Below are 18,850 nucleotides of genomic sequence, written 5' to 3'. Positions count from 1 at the left end.
CTACCAGCATTAGGACCCTTATTTTTCAGCCATCCTGAAATATATAGGAAAACTTTCTTCACTGAAAGGGTTGTCAAGCATTGGTACAGGCTGCCCAGGGAAGTGGTTGAGTCACCATCTCTGAAGGTATTTAAAAAGACATGTAGATGTGGTGCATGGGGACATGGTTTAGTGGTGGACTTGGCAGTGCTAGGTTACTGATTGGACTTGATGATCTTCAATGTCTCTTCGAACATAAATGATCCTATGACTTTATGATTCTATGTTGTTTCCCTGACAGATCTTGGAGCACTCAACTTTATCTCTATGCCCTCTGAACAAGCTCTTTCATTCCTGGTTCCTCAAAGAGGGAGCAGGTGCAGTCTTGCTGTCCACCTGAGCCACAGGGACACTGTTCAAAGGTATTAATCCGAAGAATACATGGTACAGCATCAGAAATCACTCGTCAGAGGCCTCTCTAAAGGCTCCATCTTTTAGGTTTCTTGGAAACATTGATCAGTGTAAGAGCAGGTCAACAGAGACTTTTGTGCTGGCATTTAAATGCTAATCAACCACATTTTATTAGAAATTTAGAGGGACTCTGTGTGTGTGTCAGTGTATGTGTGTAGCAGGTGGGTAATAACATCTGGCAATGTCAGATAAGGCAGCTGGAGAGAAATGTCTTGCTGTTGCACAGTGGACCTTCAGTGCCACTTACGCAAAATAGTGATAACAGAGCCCTACGGGACAGCCAGCAAGCAGTGTCTAGCTGTGCACTTGAACTCTGTGGTTGTGTGCTGTGTACCTCCATGCTGCTTACCTGAAAGATACCTTGGACTGGGTCTATTTGGCTGTTAGCAGGAGGGTCACAGTTAGGGCGGGGGGAGATGCAGGTGGTGCCCTGTGCCTTGAAGCACGTTTCAGCACACAGCGTGTCAGCTGCAGTCATCCAGACTTGCACTTGATGGATGACGTCAAGTGACCAACATCAAACTAGAGAAACAGAGCGGGATGCTTCCCAGCAGGCCCCTGTTATCATGGACTGCAAGGGCAGGTGCAAAGGCAGCTCAAGTCCATGCTGCTTATCAGAAAAGTGTGAACATGAGGTCCCAGGCTGTGCGGGAGAGCTTTTGGGGCCCTCAGAGTCTCATGGGGTTTGCTAAGTGCAGATGTGGGCAGTGCTTCTCCATCCCAACGCTGGACACGTAGTGCCTGGAATAGCTCTTTATGGCTTTGTATCTTTTCACTGAGATACAGCCTGCAGAGCCCAGGAGCATGACAAAAACTGGCTGAGATCTAAAGTGTCTGGAAGAGGGTTGGAAACCCAGACTACAAAGGATTATTTTCCTGACTGCCATATTCCCTACTAATCACTGAAAGGTGGTGCCTGACTGCTTCTCCACAGTGTTTTGAGGCAGCTGGGTAAATGGGGCTGTAAGACCCGTCTGCTAAGTGTGATGAATATCAAACTGGACGGATGGGGCAGATTTCATAGTTCCCCAAATGCCTCTGCTGCTCAATGCCACAGTGAAAGCTGACGCGGAGATGGATGAATCAAAGCAACGTTGTAGGGAGCAGAAAGCTGTGGAAACAGGTACATGATAACTTGAACAAAGTGATAGGAAGAAGACAGACATCGAGGAGAGGCAAACAAGAAGGCAGAGCATAAATCCAGGGGCTCAGTGAGACACCAGCGAATTGCAGAAAACTGGAGTATATATAAAATAGGCCTTTTATTGGGACTGCCAGTGACATCTAGAACAATGAATGGCTGAACCAAACAGAGATAAAAATCTCTAGAAAGAAGAGTATGCATCCTTCTCTCCATATAAATGTAAAAGCCTTCTTGGAAACCTGTGCTGAACTTTTTGTTGTTCTATCCCTCCTAAAATAGAACAGGGAAATTATCATTGGGAAAGGCCAAGGCACTATTTCAGTATCACATTTCCCAAAGAAAACAAGAGTGAAATATAACTGTGGATATAATTTTACTGTCTTATGCAAGAAGTCAAACATATGCTCGTGATTATTTTAATTATAAAAGGATGGCTGCCTCTCTCGTGTTAAGGAGAAAGGAAATTCCTTTTTCTTCTGATTGTTTGCAAGTTCGGATTCATGTCAGTAAAGGTCCACAGCACTTCCAAAAAATTAGATCATACATGCTATGATGGGCAGCTGGCTTGCCCACCACTTTCCCTAAGAGCTGGAGTGACAGCTGTGGCTGAAGAGGACACTCACATTCCCAGGAAGCCTCTTCCAGGGGCTTTAGCTGCTACTGTGAAAGGCTCACATCTTGGATTCGTCTTCTGCTAGAGATCAACCTTAGGCTTGCAACTGTCAGCGCACGGTACAGGGATCATGTCTGAAGGAAAACATCTTCCTAGTTAAGGAAAGTCGTCACGCCTTCATTTGTCATATTCTTCAGATAATTCTAGCTGTCTGCTGTAGAGGTATGTGCTGGATAAGTACAGTATCTATGCATGCAGAGAGCTTGCTTCTGACAGCTTGCAGTCTTTCCTGTCTTTGATAAAATCTGTAGGGAGCTCTGGATACTATGGTAATGAGTATTTTAGGTGTATCCATCAAAGAAGACAAATAAATGACGAGATTTAAGGGTGAACAATATCTACTTAGCAACATTCAGGATGACTGTGCAGCTTGTCCTGTGTGATATTTCAGTGGGCATCAGAAGTCTCCAAGGTTTTCTGAGCTTTTGTTCAGCCTGTAGCCTTGCTTTGAGCCAAAAGGTGCTCAAATTCAGTTATTATCATTGAATGTCCCAAAGTATACAGGCTCACTTGAACCTGAAACTCACAGAGAAATTTGGAGATGTGAAACTTTGCAGAACTAATGGATGCAGAATGCCTGCACATCCTTTTGACTGAGTTGAAGAATGGTCTTGGCTCTCAAATACAGCACTGGAAGTCAAGTTGCCCCATTCTTTTCCAATTTTCTGTCTCTATCTTCTTATATAGCCTTGGGGAAGATGCTGGTTATCTCTACGCCTTTAGTTTCGTAAAATGTAAATTAAAACAGTGGCTACCCACACTGTGATGGGGTCCTGACTCTTCATCCATTAATGTTTTCAAAGTACTTTAGGATCTTGCATAGAAAGCAAGAGTGAAAGCAAAGCATAGAAAGCAAACAATCACCACTGTGATTGTTTATACGCAGGTGAGAAAGTATATTTTAGCTAAGGTGGGAGGTGTAGGTGGAATCAGGTCAGATGCAGATGAAGTGACTCAGACCTTTAGAATTGAAAAGTCATTAGTCTACCTATCTGAGGACCTAATGTCAACTGATGAATGTTTTGCCTGGAATTCTCACAAAGACTGTCTCTCCGACAAAGAGAAGATTGAATGACCCTCTCTAAAATAGTGTTCCTAGTAGGCTGAAGCACTCAGAAGCCCATAATGCCATGAAGACATCATGGGTGGGTGGCTGCATTTCATGAGTTTATGATGTGTTATGGGCATAGAATCATAGAATGGTTTGGGTTTGAAAGGACCTTAAAGATCATCAAGTTCCAGCCCCCCACCCCCGCCATGGGCAGGGACACCTACCACTAGATCACATTGCTTAAAAGCCTCATCCAACCTGGCCTTGAACATCCCCCACTTCTCATTGACCAGCACCCCCAAGTCCTTCTCCTCTGGACTGCTCTCAATCCATTCTCCGCCCAGCCTGTACGTGAGCTTGGGATTGCCCCAACCCATCTGCAGGACATTACACTTGGCCTTGTTGAACTTCATGAGGTTCTCACAGGCCCACCTCTCAAGCCTGTCAGGGTCCCTCTGGATGGCATTCATTCCCTCCAGCATGTCGACCACACCACACAGCTTGGTGTCGTCAGCAAACTTGCTGAAGGTGCGCTTGATCCCACTGACCGTGTCACTGGCGAAGATGTCAAACAGCACTGGCCCCAGTACCGACCCCTGAGGAACGCCACTCATCATTGGGCATGCTCTCCAGCACAGCATTTGAATCCTGCGCACCAAAGAGCAGATGTAAGCAATGCAGGGATCTAACACAGAACAGCTTGGGTGACATCAGAGTGACTGTGTGCTTCTGATGGGAAATGGTAGAATCAGGGCAGAGCAGGTGTGAGTCATCTCCCAGGAGAGACAGGCAGAAAAAGTAGATGGGGAGGGGAGGAGGAAAACAAGAAACAGATTAGCTCATACAGATATATTCCCCGTGCCTGGCTTCCCCTTCCTTTGTGCACCTCCCTCTCCCTCCACAACATGCATACATAAGCATGGAGATTTGACTGTTACGGCTTGATTTCAAAGCCCTGTCAGACAGATCGTTTGCGGCTTTGTTTTCTTCCCTTGCCCATCTCTGCCCCAAATTCAAGATCATTTAATATGTGGCCTGATAAAACTTGAGCAGTTCTTCAATACGCATTTACTTTCTGCTGTGCATTAGTCCAGTTCAATACTTCCCATGGCAGGGACTGAGATAAAAGCGGGATGGGGATCTAGACAGAGTTGGCTGCAGAACAATTGCTGTGTTTCTTGTATGATCAGCTTTCACCATATCCCCAGTGTGTTCCAACTGCCTTGCTGTAATGACTTAAATATAAAAGGTCATGATCAGGGCAGGAGGTGCTTTGAGTTTGTTAGCTGGAAAAGACAGATGAGCAGTATAGGAGGTGAACGGGTGGGAGGGAGAATCTATGTGTTATCAACACAGGAAAAAGGACACTGTGGTGCAAAACAAGTCGTGTTGATAATGTTCCTCACCACAGTTAAGCCCACAAAGAGCTAGATGTGCTCTCTCTAACAGGCACTGAAACACAGCTTCCAAATGAAAGCACAGTCCTACTCACCAGCAGCCCTACAAATCATTCTGAGCCTGTAGCACCAGTATTATTATGGAATGAATAATCTCTCCGGAAAAGGAATGGTACTCCAAATTATAAGCTAAAACAGCAGAAGAGGAGGGAGGAACAGATTAACAACAAACAAGACAGCCACAGATCCCCACAGAGTCCCTGCACTACCAAATGACCTCACCCTTGTGTAGCGTGCCAAATTCTGCCAGATTGTTACCAAATACAGAATCAGTGATCTTAAACTGTGTTTAGAGATGAGGACTGTGAACCTGGGGTAACAATGGAGAAAAAGAAGTAGGGTGACTTTCTCATCCAAGTCCCAAAAGGCCGGGGAAGGGTGATGAATATTTCTTTTAATGATGAGGAGGGACACAAGATGTTCTGTTAAAGACAACAATGGAAAAGTGCCTAACAGGAAGGAAAGGGGCACTACAGAGTAACCAGTAGCACAGGATACTAATGAATGTATAGAAGAGGTCCATCTCTAAACACATTGGAAAGCATTAGTCTGGACAGATGCCTGCACTATTGCATATGCCTGTAACAAAGCCCAAAGGTCCTGCTCTGTCTTGATATTTTTCTCATCTGTAATGCCAGTATAAGATTTCATATTTAAGTGTGGGTTTGTGTGTATGTACAGTAGGGAGTAAGAATTAATAAGTGAAGTGAGAACGCCTGAAGAAATTTGACCATCCTCCCTGGTCCTGAGCGAACTCCTTTTTTTCTGCAAGCATTGAATGCATTCCTTTCACACCATCTGAAATGATGAGGTGAAGTAATTAAGACAAAAATGCAGAGAATCAAACCACTGAGAAAGTCTCGTAATGCCAAAGGTTTAGTATTCAATAACAGACAGGGATGACTCATATCTGTAAGCACTCTGAAATCCTGCATGTTGACACAACCCCATTGTCCTGCTGTTCAGTCTCTGTGTTCCAGTTGTCACAGAAAGCGAAAGGACAATAGCTATTGTTATGTTGCAGCTGTATATTGTGACTGATTCATAGTTTCCCTTTTGGGGAGGAACACAAGTGTGTCTTGTGTGTTCTCAGGCATTTGCAACACACATGCAATTCTCACATATCTGAGGATGGTGAATATTAGACCCCGCTGCTGCTAATAAACCATCATTAGCAAAGAGCTGATACAAGCTGTTGTAGAAGTGGTATGAACATCTCAAGGTGTAAGCGAGGCAAGGTTTTGGGGCTGGAGAATCTTTCATTAGATGAACTGACACATTTGGAATGAAAAAAAAAAAAAAAACCACGACAGAAAAGCCTTTGGGAATCCAAGATCTTCTCCAGGCTGAATGCTTTTCAGCAGAACTTGAAAAAACAACTTGTCACCAAATGGAAATTCTGTTTTTATAACAAGTTTGCATTTGATGTAAAAAAAAAAAAAAGTGCTTTTGTGTTGTTTTTTTTTTCATTTAACTGAAGCCCCAATATTTCAAAACAAACGTGACATCTGTCTGTCTGCCTTTCAACTGATATTTTTTCTGTAGAACACAGTCATTTTAAAATGAACTCCAGTCTGGCATAACGCTGGAGAACATGCATGCTTTCTCTCATTTACATAAATACATCTTTTATTAACTGTCAGTCCAGGAACAATTAATCATGTAAGACACAAAGAGATCATAAGTAAACAAGTTGGATCCTTTACTGGCATAAGTAGCACACCCATGTGAGTTCAGCGGATCTCCGTAAGTTTACATCACCCGGAGGTCTAACCCAGAGACATGGGTAGGAACGCAGGCCAAATCCTGACTGCTTCTCTGTTTTGTTTTCCTCAGTTGTTGAATGACAGACAGCAGAAAGTAAGGGGGAGTGAGCCCATATACAGAGGCAGTGCATCTGAGACTATGCATGTAGACAATCTTTTTCATTAAGCCATTAATAAACACAGATACAAATGAAAAATAGGTACTTGGGGTGAAAGACATATGGCCATAGACTTCTCCTCTGACTTCCTCTCTTATTGTTCGTTGCTGTTTGCTCGGGTGGAAGCCACATGGTTGCCTTTCAATAATTCAGGATCCAGTTTGCACGCATGGCCAGTCCTGCTTGTCGCCTTTTCTCACCTGATCATGAGTTCATCTCCCTGTAAATGAAGCAAGGTTTGTAAGGAGTTGCAATATCTTTTATGAGAGTGCTGATATGCTCAGGCAGGGGTTAGGGGGAAGGGAAGACAAGAAGAAGAGCTTGTGTGCTTGAAAGCTTTATCATTCTTTTCTGATGATATCAACTGGTCTAACAAAAGATATTACTTCTCCCAACAGCTTGTCTTGCTGATTTCCTTAGGCTGTCAGGACTATAGCTTGTATGGACCTTCCACTAAGTGCACACCTCTATTGATGCCTACGTGCCATTTTATTTACCTCCCATGCACAGTTCTACCACAGTTCATAAGGTTATGGGAATAAACAAGATTTGTTGATGTTTGAGTAAAGATGATTTAAATAATGGCTTGTCACTTCAGGATTAGAAACAGTGATTTGACCATTTATACATGAAGATGTTAGCACCAGAACTGTTAAGAGGTACACATCAGTAACAAAAATGAACTCAACAGTAAAATAATTCAGTCTGAGTCTCAAGCCCTGGTGTTTTCTGCATTGTGAGGTAGGAGAGCTTGCGTTAGAAAGCTCAATAGCTGCATCACTTTTAATCCATTGCAAGACATTTTTGCTTTAAAAATATCATCCTTTGCTTCCTCATATGGTGCTCTGTAAAGGAAAGTTTCAAAGACTTCACCACCAGTAAAGTCAAGGTACAATCTTTGCAAATGTTGCTGTAGAATTAGTATAATATTGAATATAATGCATATAGACACTTCTGAAGAGTGATACGAAGTGCAGTGTCACACACACATACAGGTCCAAGCTATTATAGATCTATTGAGGGGTATGATCTCAAATAGGTATTGTAGAGTGCTGTGTAGAAAGGACAAGGAAATACAGAAAAGAGCCAGGACAAAGATTAAAGATGCTGCAAATACCACAGGGACCCTTGTTTGACATGGCAAATGTCTCTTTCTTATGTCTGTCACCTCCATTTTTTCTTCTCCTTTTCTCCTTCTCACCTGGTCTAGATGGCATGCAGAAAGAAGTCTTCCTTTCCCCTCCTCTAAACACCTTTTTCTCAGTCTTAAGCATCCACAAAACAGGAGCCTGTCCCCACAGAGGTCAGTCCTGAGAGTTTAAGCTAATAATGTATTTTGAAATAACAAGATTTGAGTTCATTTTTCTTGCCTTTAGAGTGCAATTGCTTTGTCTTTCCAAGCTTTTATCTACAACCATGAAGGACAGATTTTTTTATTTTTTTTTTTTTTTTAGGAAAGCTGAGGGTCTCCTTTAATCTCTCAGTAGTTTAAGTAGTGTGAGGCAACAGAGACAACTCTGATTTCTGGGGTCTTGGCTCCCACTCCTTGCTTTACTCACTATGCTGATATTCTGCAGAAGTTAAGATGCCAGTAAGAATTTATCTATCTGTCCCATTAGCAACTCTGAGAAATCTCTTAGATTATCTTTAGATTTCTTACGGTTTATTGTTTTGTTCCAATCCCACCTTTTATTGTGTACAAACATTTATACATATATTTAATCTGTTTTGCTCCCCTGTCTTGCCTTGGGTTATATGTCTGACTTGGTGATTTCCATTTTGATTGAGATGGTGACTAGACGGGCCTCATCTTCCTCTTGGTTCAAAGAACAATTCATTATTTGCTTGTGTCTGGGGAATGAATGCCTCTGTATGATATGTCGGGAGACAGGGATAAACATCCCTCCTGGCTGATTGATAGTCTTATTAAAGATTGCAGTAGATGAAATAAACCCCCATAGTTTCATAAGGGTAAGATCCCTTTCTTTTCCTCTCAGATTGGCTTTAGGGCATGCTTGGGACTTGGCTTATGTGCTATCCAATCTTATAGCATTACTTAATTAGCCCTTATTGAAAGCCATTAGCATTGATCAATGGTGGGACACATTTTTACTGGGGTAGAATCATAGAATCATAGAATGGTTTGGGTTGGAAGGGACCTCAAAGATCATCTAGTTCCAACCCCTCCTGCCATAGGCAGGGACATCCTCTACTGCACCAGGTTGCTCAATATCTCAATAGGTAGATGACCAAAGTGTTAATCTACCAAAACTTGTAAATTCAGTCAGTCCAAAGCTGAAAAAGAAAATTTGCAAATGCAAGTTGAGTTTGGTAATCTGTTGCTATTCTTGCTATTGTTGCTATCATTTTATATAGGTTTAATTGATATGCAAAGATTTTGAGCCCTTAGTTGTCACCTGCCATATGGAGGAGGAAGAAGAAACAGCAGTGATAGCTTGATTCCCCAGTTACACATTCCTTTTTTTTGTTTTGCATTTCCTTTCCATATTGATCTTCTTGCCCTCCCCTTAAAGGGCTTCTTTGCACATTTTCCCGCCCTTTGTCCATCACTGTTTGCGTCCTTGACACTGTCAGTGCATTCAACCTCGCCCTCTTCCTCCTACTGCCCTCTTACCTTCTCCCACTGTACCCTGTCTGCAGGAGCCAACCTTCTAGTCTCTGTTCCTCTCATTCCATAAATCATTCTTATTCATTTTTTCCAGGTAGCTCTCAGGGACTTTTATCATCCAGTCTCCTCCCTGACTGAATGTCCTTTCTAAATTAATAATTAGAGAGCAAACAAAATGTGTACATAGCCAACAACGTGTTCAGCTGTTGTGGCCTGCTGATCCAAAGCATGTGAAAATCAGCGTGGATGCCTCCCTTTTTGATCAAGGTTTGCTGCTACATTCCTGATCCTTCCTATAAAATGAACTTCTTTTTCTTTTTTTTTTTTTGCTTGTAATGCACTGCTGCAATTCATATAACAAATTGGATTATAATCCCCTCATGGGCAAGGACCTGTCTTTTTGATATGCCTGTGCATTGTTGATCTCATAGTACATATGCACGTTTGCACATTCTCACTGTCTGCTTATATCCAGCACACCAAGATATAAGAACAAAATGAGAACAAAGGTGGACAATATTTTTCTAATTATTAGCATGCAGATAAACCCTTTAATTAAAGAAATTATATACCTTATAAAAAAGAAATCTCCTCTGTCAGACTGCAGTCTTGTAATAGCTTTGTGTTTGTTCAATTAGGACCAAATAAGGCACCGAAATCAATGGTGGCCCTTAATGGGATTAATTCTTCATTTGTGGGGTGATGGGCTAGATGATCTAAGAGGTCTTTTGCGTCTTGCACTGCTCAAGCCTCTGTCAGGGTAGATGACACATGATGGAAAAGACAGCTGTTTTTGAATAAACTGCATTAAGTGTCCACATATAATTCCTAATGTAGGTTAAAAAACCCCACCCCTGTCTCTCTGCTGGTGTGCGTGCCCCTCTTATAGAGCAGGTCTTTCTTGTGCTGCAGACACAGTATGAACTCGTCAATACCCTGCAGGTTTCTGGGGGATATGTATCTCTGTATTTCCCGAGATCCTCTGGGAAAACTGCAGCTAGCGCTAATCAAATTGAACCGCTGTCAAGACTTCCTGCGAAGCTTCGAGGAAATGTTTCTGAATATTAAAGGTACAGGACTTTACTCCCCCCAGAGTAAAGACTGGGGGAGGGAGGCAGGACACTTTTAGAGCTTAAGTGGATTACATAGCTCCATAACCCAGTTACGGGACCATGGACTCGAGTGAGCTGTTTTTTCCCCTCCTCTGGCTGTCTGCCTGTCAGATAGTTCCCCGACGGGCAGACTTTATTAACCTCCCGCAGCTGGCTCTCTCAGCATTTCTTATTTTCCAGCACTCACATCCCCTAGCAGCTAGTCTCAGCCCTTCTCATATCTCTAAGCCCCCCAGGGTTCTTCCTTCGGCTGCACCAGCTGTCTGCACCCAGTGAAGTCTCCGTAGGAGCCCACTCTACCAGCGTTCCCCAAGGCCGGTGGCAGGTCCCTGATCTCTGCCCGTGCAAGTCCCAGGTAGCGACCAAAGGGTGCGTGGTTTAGCTCAGATCAGAGGACCTACATTTGAAAGGTAACCTGCTCTCTGACTCTCTTCTAACTTTATAGAATCAGAGACTCACAGAATGGTTTGGGTTGGAAGGGACCTTAAAGATCATCTAGTTCCAACCCTCCTGCCATGGGCAGGGACACCTTTCACTAGATCAGGTCACTCAAAGCCCCATCCAACCTGGCCTTAAACACTTCCAGGGATGGGGCAACCACAGCTTCTCTGGGCAACCTGTTTCTGTGCTTCACTAGCCTCACTGTAAACAATTTCTTCCTTGTATCTAATCTAAATCTCCCCTCTTTCAGTTTAAATCCATTGCCCCTTGTCCTATCACTGCACGCTCTTGTAAAAAGTCCCTCTCCAGCTTTCTTGTAGGCCCCCTTTAGGTACTGGAAGGTGCTGTAATGGTGCTTGAGGGTGCTATGCTGCTATATTGGCTCCAGCAAGATGCTCCATGAAGGAGGGTGCTTGGTCACCAGTGGCTAGGCAGTGTCTCTGGGGCTTGCTTTGTCAGTGAAGGCATCAGGTCTCCTGCTCTGATCAGATGCGGGCAGCTGGCCACAGGCTGCCGTCCTGGGTCCTCACCTTTTCCCAGCCCAAGGTAGGGCCTGGTGCTGCCCTGCGGTGCTGTGCAGGTTGCTGCTTTGTCTCTTGACAGGAATTGCTGCCCTTCGGTAGGTATCTGGGAGCAGCATCTCCTGCACAGGCTGCCGATGGTGCTCGAAACATCCCTGTGGTTGCTGTGGCTGGCCGACCCCTGCCCAAAACCAGCATTATTCTCATTAATCATCCTTTGAATAAGGCTGGAGGGGTGCACGTGCAGCGCAGCCTCCACCCCACAGTGCCGAGGGTTTGCACAGTGCAATATGGCTGAGGACAAGTGATCCCCAAGCTGGTGCCGGGGGACTGGCATGTCCAGTGGGCACAATGCAGCAGCCCTTTGGGAACATTGGTGTGGTCCCTAAAACGTGAGGGCTGTAGTGATGAGAGGCTGTGCTGCTTTGGGGCTTGGAGGCAGCTCATCCAGGATCAGTTTAGGGACCTCCAGGTCAGGATCTGCCGGGTCTATCAAAAACAGGGATCCTAAGCAGCGTGCAGGCAATGTGGTAACTTGGAAGTCTGCCGATAGCAGGGTTATCGGCAGTGTCTTTGGGCTTTCTGCCAATGCCTAAATAACTTAGGCATTAGGTGTTGCTTTCTCCTAAAAGTAAACCTAGCCTTTGTGCTGCTTAGTCACCAATTGTATTTGTTGCTGGCAGAAATAAGCAGATAAAACATATATTTGAAACCCTTGAGGAGAAGAAAGAATTTGGCAGTTCTCATGGCTTTAACAGAGATCTTAGGATTGCGTGTGTTGTGTTTTTTTCATGAAGATTCAGATTCTAAAGGAATGAGACTAGTCAAGGATCTCAGAGGTTTTATTAATATTTTTAGAATGAGTTTTTAGAGCTTTTTACATGGAGGAACACTAAGAACTTGATGCCAGTTTAACCTAATGATTCAGAAACCATAAAGCAAATAATAATAAGCTAACACATCTATTTTTAAATTCATGATTTAAGCCACTGTCATGATTTTAATGGGGCCTGACATGTGATTTTCCAGCATTGGGACTGGTAATAAAGCTTTTGTGCACTGATTTGAATGGAAAATCCTGTTAAAATCCTCCAGCTTGCTTGCCTTAGTCAATACTTAACAAAGACTCAGCCACAGCAGCAAAAAATGTCCACTAGTCAGGACATTTTCCTTGCCCCTCTATTTCTCTTCCTGCACTGAAAAAAAATGATTCATTGCCATCCCAGGGCCCAGTTAGCGAAACTGGTGCACAGGAATTCCTCTACATGGGAATCCTGGAGCTGCCGACAGCCTCCCAGGAGTCCGAACATGGGACAGGAGCATCCCTCTGTCAAAGGGGTTTTCCATAGGACTGAGCAGGGACTGAAGAGACAACAAGACAGACCTGGGTCAGGTCTACGTAGCCAGCTTGGGCTTGTGCTACAGTTATTTTGTCTCCCTGTAAAGTTGTCCTGTGACTGAACAGGGGTTGAAGGTAAGATGAGTTTCAGAGATGCGGAGAGGGCCAAGCCATGGCACAGAGCCCTTGTACAGCCTCCTTCGGTCCCTGCGTGGGCACATGAAATTGCTTGTCTGGTGCTTGTGTCCATGGAGGAGTGGGAGAATGCCAGCTGGTCCCTGTGGTATTTAATTTCTTCTCAGGAGCTGAGCGAGGCAAACATTTATGGGAAGAAGCGCTGAAAGCAAGGAAGATAAAGTGCCATTCCTACTACCCCCAGCCCACTGTGCCCTTGCAGTCTGGATCCAGATACTGAACTTGGTGTGAGACAACTGCTTTTTATACTCCTAGACGCAACTCAGTGTTTTCCAGCTTGTCAAAAGGGTCTGGGATCAACTGAAGGAGCAGCAGGCTCTGAGCAAGCCAGACACATCTCAGTGCTATTTTGAGGCACTTAGCTTTCTGGCCAGCGGGTATGCTGTTATTCCTCTAATACAAGAAAATAAGCACATGAGGAATATATCCGAAAAAAACAGGTGACTCATAAGTGAAAATAGTCTCATTCTGTCATTAGTACAGGGTAATTTGCCACGTATTTGGATCAATATTACATACGTCTGCACAAAGCTTTACTGCCCTGTTACATGCTTTGGGCTGGGCGTGCAGCATGGGAGCAGGAGAGGGTCTGCAGTCAGCCTTGATTTCTCCTTTTAGTCTGAAGAGTGGAAGAGATTGAATCCTGCTGCTTGGCCCTAAATCTGTCAGGAAGTGATTTGAGACTTTTCAGTAGAGCTTAGCCTTTTCTTCCTCCTATTAAAAAGAAAGAAAAGGGTGTTTTATAGGTCTGTTATGGCAGCATGTGTGTGCTGATCTTTAAAGAATGGTGTGAACAGCCTATTGGGCTACTGCTGGACATCATAGTGCTGTCATCAGAAAAATTACCTGAGAAGAAATCTCAGAGAAAGAGTGAATTGTCAATGACCTTGAATAAACTCAATAGGTGCATTCACTCTGAGGACTAATGATAACATACCTAACTGTTTAAAGAGAAAAAGTATCTTTCATATCTAGGAAGTCTCTCCCACCTCTGCTTCACTGAAGGAAAGGTGATTTGTGATGAAATAATTTTTTCCAAAGTGACTTAGGAGCCTCAGATCCATTCAAAAAAATCTGCTTACCCATTTACTTAGAAAAATCTCATCATAAGGCTTTTGTTCTTGGCTTTTTGAAGCAGAGATGTTGGTGTGGGCCAGTTTAAATTGGAACTAAAACCAGGAATCTGCACATATCTGGAAAGCACCAGCTCTACTGCCAATTGCATGAACACCATCTATTAATGACAAAATGAATTAATTAATATGAAGAAGCAGGATGAGGAAGGACTACAACTTCTATATCAAGCCCTGCCAGCATGACTACAGAAATAAAAGGGATGGCACAGCTCCTCGCTCACTCTTTGGCAGCAGGATGGCACTGCTGCTGGAGGCAAGAAAAGGGCATTATCTTTTTATCAGGACTCTCCTCTACCTCTGCCCTTTCTGTAAGAGAAAAAGACACATCATTGTCACAAAAAAAGTTTATGAAAAATCAGAAAATACAAAAAACTAGGAGCTAAACATCTTCTTGGAGACAGGAGAGCAGGGTAAGCCTTACCTTGGCAATTTTTTTCAGAAGAAATATCACATTATTTCAGACAAAAGCAGCTGGCAACTTCCACCCAGCTTGGCTTGGCCCATGGCACTGAGGAAACAGGCAGAGAAATGGTGTGGAAGATGGAAATCCCCCAGTGCCCTGGCTGCTGCCACTCCCACCTTGCTTCTTCCTAAATCTTGTCTTGAAGAAAGCAGGCTGAAGTCTTTCAAGGACCTTAAAGACCTGCCTCATATCCATTTGAGGTACCAGCTGTGAATGCAATTGTTCCCTGCTCACCTATTTTCAAAGTCCCAAGTGGAAGGGGAGTCTTCCTGCTTGTGGGTGAGTGTTTGCTGCCAGTCTTTCCAAGCCAGCGCTCTGATCCACAGCAGCTGTGGCTTTGTCACTGCCCAGTAAATTAACTGGGCAGTTGCCACAGTGTAAAAATATCTCAAAAGACCATCTCACTCAAATCACAATAGCTCCAGGCAAGAGGGCTGCCAGCAGGAAGCTGCGTCATAACTTGGCTCAAAAGAGCTCAAAGGTAAAGGCGACTACAGTAGTGACAAACAGGGATAAGCACCTCACTCTGCCTTGTGTTTCCTGGAACCTGAGGTTTTCACTAAAAAAAAAACAACAGCCTTTCTAATGGAGCAGGTTTGTCCAGGCTTGTTAGGGGTCAATGGTATTCTATAGCCACTGGCAGGGGGGTACACCGAAACTCAGGGGAGGTAGGATGGTGCAAGGAGGAGGAAGGGAGCCAGTATCACTGCTCTTTTCCGGTAACAGAAGAGGGAGATCATTGAATCTGCCAGACTTATGTGAGTCATGGGAAAAAAGTGACACCAAGGATGCCAGCATCACAAAACCTGGTCCTGTAAAAAGCAGCATGGCTCCTGCTCAGTGGCACAGCCTGGGCTGTGCTTGTCCCTCTGGTTGAGGACAATAGTGAGATGACCTGGCACAGTCCTGGCCGTCAAGGACCCACCAACCCTCTGACACATCTGGATCAGATGGTTTCTCCTTTCTAGAGAGGTGGCAGTGGCTGAAGGACACAGGTTGTTCTTCAGAAGGGTTTACCAGGAGTCACCTTGTCCTGAGGAAGGTCTGGAGGGCTGCGGGAACATGCAAGGCACCCCTACCAGCCTAACAAGCTGACAGGAAACCCCGTACAACTGGGTAGCCCTTGTCACACAAAACTATGTGTCATCTGCCCTGTAGATGATCTATTCCAATATCAGCACATTTTCCATCAAGCACTCCCTGGTGTAAAGCCAACATGTGGGTAGTTTGTGTGGAGCATAGGGCAGAGACTAAGTGCTAAGGAAGAAGGGCAAGCGAGGCAAAGTCCCAGTGCCTAGAGGTGTTTAAGGTCCTGCATGGGCTAAGAAATTCGAGATTCCCACATTATTTTCTGTTGGAGTTGTGTAGCCAACATCTCAGATGGTCCTACAGCAGGAGCATGGTGAGAATCACTTTGGACATGCTAGGAAAGAAAAATGCAACATGGACGTCTCAGGGATGCTTCCTTTCCCCACTTGCAGGCCAAAGTCTGTGCTCCCCACACCTCCCTCCTCCCAGGGAAATGCCGTGGTGCTAAAAGCTCTGCGTGAGTTTGTGCGTGCGTTTGCAGAGTACCTCTGTATGTCACCTGTGCGAGCCTGAACCACTGGTCTGTGCAACAGCAATGCTCACCTTGCTGTGCGAAGTGCAGAGCCATTCTCTGCACGTACATGGGTGTCTGGCTTCATGGCATGGCATGCACAGAGAAGGTCGGCTCTGCCGCACCATCAACCTGCTGTGCGCGGGCTCAGAGCGGTCCTTCTGTGTGCCAGACCCAGGGCACCTGCCTTCAGCCGGCGCTGACATCCTGACTGCAAAGACAGAGCCTGCTTCCTCTCCACCCAGGAAGAGGGAGAGACAGGAGCAATTTCAGACCCAGCAGTGAGTGTATGTCTAGTGGCCATACTGGTAATAGCACCACGCCAGTGTCTCGGTGTGATCTTCCTGTTGCTCATTTGCTGGCGAGTGTGAAATGCAAATCCCTCTGGGCTTCTGTCTCCACTCAATATTCACAGGAGCATGAAGGCTCCTGTGTGGAGAGGAGGGTGAGAGCTGGCAGACAGCAGGGAGCTTTGTCTCCTCCTTTGTCTGGATTTTATGGGTTAAAAAACCTGCTTATTCAAGAGGCTTTGCAGGGAGAGTCAGCTCACCACAACTGCTCTGAACTCTGCCACCACCTCATCTCGGGGGGCTGCCGTGGGGTACGACACCCACCCAGCATGTCCGCCTTTCAGTGTGGAGGCTGTTGCACCATCGAACCCAGCGGATACTGGAGTGGGGGGCGCAGGGGCTGGGAGGAGGTACCCCGGGGTGAGTTTGGCCCAGACAGCTCGATGCAGTTGCCCCCGTCCTGCTGGGCGATGGTTCCCACCTTGCCCCTTTCCCGTTGTGTGATGATTCCAAGTCCAAACCCCGTCAACACTCTGGAAATGGCAAGTGAGACACTTGTTGCCATAGTGATCCTTAATAGTTCTGACTCAGATATAGCGTTGCCATGGCAACCGCATCCGCAGCCCTTGGGAGGCAGTGCCAGCATGATTTTTCTCTCGCAGCAGCAAAGGGCTCCAAAGCCCCATTTTGCTCCCTCCTTGCTGCAGTGCAGTGACGAAGCTTTCAGGCTGTTTTATTATTCTCCTAATGAACGATGGTCCCAATCCTTTACCACAGGCTCTGTTACTCTGCAGCATAAAAATGCTCTGGATTGCCTCAACACGGTCACGCTGTCTGCACTGAAAGGCGATCCCAGCCTCTGCCTTTCTGTGGCTCCTCAGAAAAGAAAAAAAAAAAATATATACACACACACACACATTTTTCAAAAGGAGCAATAACATTTCTTCCTAGGTAGGAACAAGCCCCTTTCACCTTTCACCTCAGGAGCTCAAGGCCAGATCCAGCTGGTGGGGGTAGTTTTAAGATGCAGAGTATCTGTGGCTGTGAAAGGGGAGACAAAGGGAGAGTGCATGTGAGGGAGTGGGTGTGCCTGGGAGGAAGAGAGAGGATCTGTGTGCATAGAGTGTGGCCGTGGGCATGACTACGAATGTGAATGGGAGAGGAGCTGCCAGGAGAGGAGATACCAAGCACAGCGTGGGTGTGCCTGCTGTAAAATAGGAGAGAGAGGGCACTTTTGTGTGTGAGAGCGTGTGTGCACAGGCACAGGGAGAACAGGTTTACGTCATGCAGGTCTGCGTGAATACACTGTCACTCACAGTCAGGCCACTCTCCCGTCGTCTTTGGCTGGTACAAAGACGGGCACCAGTACACGTAATGCCTGAAAGGCACTTGAGTCCCTATGGGGCAGATAAGCTTGGGGATGGGGAGTGTATGTTAAGTTTGCTGTTGAAAATCTAGCAGAGCAGACTTTAGCAGCACTAAATAATCCAGCCAAAATAATTTCATCATATCCTTCTCAGACAGAGGCAGGTGGCAATGAGGGGCGGTGCATGTGAATTCTCCATGTGAGCACCCTTGGACCTACATCTCAGCAAAACCCCCCATCCTGAGAAACCTGGGCATGGTTCCCAAGGGAACTGGTCAGTGCTTTTCCGGTGTTAAATGTCTGACTGTTCAGGCAGGCAGGAGTCGTCACTGGAGAGATGCTTAAAGCTGCCCAGACTTCCCAGGGGTTTCATAATCTTTCTCTGTGGTTTTTCCAGCTTGGCAGAGAATCACACCAGCCTGTCTCCTGCCTGAAATCCCGGTTCTTCTAGCCACCATCTTGCACTGGTAGGGCACAGTGGGATATCATGGAGCAGACCTTCAGACAAACTGGGATGGCTGGAAAGATGGAAAAAATGACAAAATCAGCATCAAGGTGGGAGATAATTTTAATGCTCATAACATCTTGGTGAGGCTGAGAAAGATGTAAAAGTAACAGATGCAAAGAATAAAGAATGATGCTAAAGAAATCAACCACATCCTGCAATAGGAGAGGGTTCAGAGTAACTCCTGTGTATGAGGCTCAGATGATGAGAGGACAAAAGCCCTATTAGCAAGGGTAACACAAGTAGTGGAGCAGATTTTTGCCTGGAGCCTGATGAATACAAGCCAATCTTAAAGAGGGGTTAGGGGACAAAGACATGAGAATGAAGATGGTTGAGGAGTCCAGAAAGATATTTCAGAGTCCCTGGAATGGTGTTATGTGTGTGTGTGTGAAGGTCTCCTGCAGATTAAGCTAAAAGGGGAAAAAAGACGAATATTAAGGTAGGAGTTGTGAGGGCTGCAGCAGAGATGCTATCAGGAAATGAATGAGCATGGGGTAGTAGCAAGCTTTCAGGGAGAGGAAGCCTGGGACTCGGGAAATATCTAGTGCAGGGTT

The sequence above is a fragment of the Tauraco erythrolophus genome, chromosome 1, assembly GCF_009769465.1.
Source record: "Tauraco erythrolophus isolate bTauEry1 chromosome 1, bTauEry1.pri, whole genome shotgun sequence".
Classification (NCBI taxonomy): Eukaryota; Metazoa; Chordata; class Aves; order Musophagiformes; family Musophagidae; genus Tauraco; species Tauraco erythrolophus.
The sequence above is the reverse complement of the archived record's forward strand: the minus strand, read 5'-3'. Positions refer to the sequence as shown.